Source organism: Rhinatrema bivittatum, chromosome 16 (assembly GCF_901001135.1).
Source record: "Rhinatrema bivittatum chromosome 16, aRhiBiv1.1, whole genome shotgun sequence".
NCBI lineage: Eukaryota > Metazoa > Chordata > Amphibia > Gymnophiona > Rhinatrematidae > Rhinatrema > Rhinatrema bivittatum.
Window position 1 is genome coordinate 58239813 of NC_042630.1, and position 3857 is coordinate 58243669.

The following is a 3857-nucleotide window of genomic DNA, read 5'->3' on the forward strand; positions in this document are numbered from 1 at the left end:
AGAAAAGGAAGAGGTCTATAAAATAATGAGTGAAATATAAAGGGTAAACTCAAATCAGGTGTTTACTCTTTCAAAAACTAAGGAACACACAATGAAGATAATAAGTAATAAATTTAAGATTTGAGAAAAAAATTTTTATCAACACATAATAACTTGGAATTCAATGTCAGAGTATGTGGTAAAGCTGTGAATGTAGCCTGGTTTACATTTTTTTTTTAATAATAATGGCTAATGTATTTTATTGTTTGCTGAAGGCGGTGACCATTTTGAAGTACAGCGATGTGATATTGTAATTTGTATGGAACTGAATTGTATCCTAATAAATGCATTATAGTATATTGGGGCACCTTTTCTTTGTTATTAAAAAAGGTTTGGACAAGTTCCTGGAAGAAAGTCCAAAAGCCATTATTAAGGTGGACTTGGAGAAGTCTGGGATTAGCTACATGGAATCTATCAATCTTCTGAGATTCTGCCAGTACTTGTGTCTTGGATTGGCCACTGCTGGAAACAGGATACTGGGCTTGATGGACCTTTGTCTGCCCAATATGGCAAATTTTTGTTCTTACAATTGTCAAACTCTATGACAGTGGGATCTCAGTTGCACAGGAAGTTTATGTTGAACGGGTAATAATGATCTCAGAAGAAGCCATAATCTGTTGACTATTAATGGACATAATCTTCCCACATAAATTGAAGTAATAATGTAGAACACATGGAACAAAATAGAAATAAAATATATCTTTCATCATATCAAATGGAGGAAACAGAGAGAACAAAAATGTATTGGTCACTATGTCATAATAGCAGGCAATATTATCCTGGCATTTCTGATTTATTTGTAGAGTATTTCTGGGAATATATTATAAATGTTTTTTTGTCACAGTGTTACCTAGATTATGTTTGTTTTGCCTTCATTCTATCTCGCTTTTATCCTTTTAGCTCTCAAGGATAATGGGAAATCACACTGACACAACAGAATTCCTGATTTTAGGATTTTCAGAATTTCCAGAGCTGCAGCTCCCTCTCTTCGTTCTCTTCTCACTTCTCTACCTGATGGCCATGGTGGGGAATCTCCTCGTTATCTGCATAGTATGTGCCGATCGACACCTGCACACCCCCATGTATTTCTTCTTGACCAACTTGTCTGCCTTAGATATCTTCTCTTTGACCTGTTGTTCCAAAATTGTTGGTAATTCTCCTAACAAACAGCAATAACACATCTTTTGGGGAATGCATTCTGCAGATGTATTGCTATATGATCTGTGTATGTACAGAATTTACTTCTTTCTGCCATGGCGTATGATCGTTATGTCGCAATATGCAACCCCCTGCGCTATACCACCATCATGAGTAGGAGAATCTGTGCTCTTTGGCAGCTGTCTCATGGGTAGCAGGTTTAATAGAGGCATTGATACCAACTATTGTTATATCCCAGTTTTCTTTCTGTGACTCCAATGTAATCAGTCACTTTTTTTGTGAATCACAGCCCTGCTGGAGCTTTCCTGCACAGAACTTCTTTCATTGAACCTATGACTTTTGTAGAATCTGTGTTTTCAGCCTTCACCCCATTTCTCCTAACCCTGACATCCTATGTGTTTATCATCTCCACCATCCTTAGGATCCGTTCTAGAGAGGGGAAAAGCAAGGCCTTCTCCACCTGCTCCTCCCACCTACAGTCATCATTCTTTTGTATGGGACTATAATAGGAGTCTACATGCAGCCCAAGACAGGGGACTCTGTGAATTCAAACAAGTGCCTATGGCAATCTACATAGTCTCTCTCCCACTGCTGAACCCCCTGATTTATAGCTTGAGAAGCAAGGAGTTAAAAGTGGCTCTGAAAAAAGTGATAGGGAGAAAGCCAACTTTCTGAGGCTCTAAACATTTCGGTAAGATGCCTGCTCTAGCAAAAGGCTTAGTGAATCTCTTAAACCAACAGGAACATTTTCCAAGACTTTTGCCCAGGTAAATTGTGCACATAAATATCTCCCATCCTTCGAGGAAGGCCTTCCTGTTTAGAGGTGTTTAGATTGCATTGTAAAAGAGTCACAAACTTGATATCAATGAAAACTACTCCTGCTTTTCCTGCCTCCCCCACTCACACTGAAACTGGTACAAAGCTCACTGGCACTCTTTATCTGCCTCTCTGAAAATCAGCACATGGTGCACATTCTCAAAGCTCAGTACCTTGAAAGCAGTCAGGTTTGTTTGATCATTGCCCTAAATGTGCCTCTGTTTTCTAAAGCGGGCACTGCACGCCTTTCTTATAGGAAACTCATAACCCGGGACACGCTTGAAATATTTTATTTCTGTACTTTTTGAAAAATGAAGTTTTCTGTTCTGCCTTCCTCCTCTCCTCCCCAACACTTAATCTCTTGTTTTTCCTCAGTGCTTTTATCAGCCTAGGAAAATTGTGTGCCATAGCAAACAGGGGCCTAACCTTAAATTATTTCACTGCTCTACATTGCTAATGTGCATTGAATGCATAAAGATGATCACATCTGAGAGTAGCAGGAACTCCAAGCCTACGGGACTGTGAGGATTATTGTCAAACCCAGTAATAAAACATAGAAGAAGGCCGGGATTTTGGTTCATGTATTGGACTTGGGACAGATAGGGAAGGCAGTGGTCAGAAAAAGATTGAGAGGTCAGGGGGACTGGGAGAAGTTGGGGGTCAGTTTCATAATGGGATTTCAGTGGTGAATTTGGATCTTAGATTTAACTTCTCACCTTTCCAAACTTAGGCTCAAGGTAAGTTAAAGTCAGGTACAGAAGGTATTTCCCTCCCTCAGAGAGCTTATAATCTAAATTTGTACCTGAGGAAACAGAGGGTAAAGATTTACCCAAGGTAACAAGCAGTATCAGCTGAAGAGATGGGATTTGAACTCTAGCCCAGTGTTTCCCCACCATGAGCCTTCAGACCTGATCAGCTGAGCCATGGAAAAGTATCAGATCCAGGCCAGCACCTGGGATTGCTTTCAGTACCTTCCAGCATCAAGAGATACAAGCAGTGGCTTTTAAACGTGTAGGAGCTCCTTTCTAAGAACTTGCCATGTCTTCCTAGCTACAACAGGAGCCATGGAGTGTGATGACTAACAGACGGATGCAGCCACATTGCAGACAGCGTCTCCTCCTTTCACCCTCTGTATTATCCCCAGGTGGAGTGAGACGGAGAGTGCAGTGAGCATTGGATGTGATTCACTGTCAGGAGATGCAGTATCAGCTCGCGTAAAACGGGTGCTCATGATTGAGGGCCTGCTCTCCTAACGCATGCCCACCATGCAATGCATTATTTAATTGAGGGGTCACGCTAAAAGCAGGCACTAAGGGGAATTTTGCATCCCTAGTGTCTCCTTGGCATTGGGCACACATGAGAGGTGGCTGTCAGTGTGGCGGGAAAACGGACGCTCAATATGAGTTTCCCATTTCCCCCACATCAACGGCACAAGATAACAGGCCTGGACCCTCTATTTTTGGTCTATTGGGCGCCCAGAATTTATTTATTTTTCAGAGTTTTCTTTTTTACTTCAGTCTGCTTTCTTTGGTTCCTCCTACTTAGTATCAGGTCGATACAATGTGGAGGAATCACAGAAAGCAGGGATTTTCCAGTGAGCCCTTGAGCGCTCCATACCTTTACGTCAGTCCCGGCTGGCATAAACTTGCCACCTTGCAATGGGCGCATCGGCCGCATGGGACATTTTTTGAATTGTGGGGATTAGATAATATCCTCATCTACATGGAATTTACATGTGATGCGTGCAATTAGGTTTGTTCTCAACCGGACACACTTTGTGGATGAGCTATCCCAGTATTGCATCAGGGTTTATGGACGCATGTCTAAAACTTGTATCCAATCAC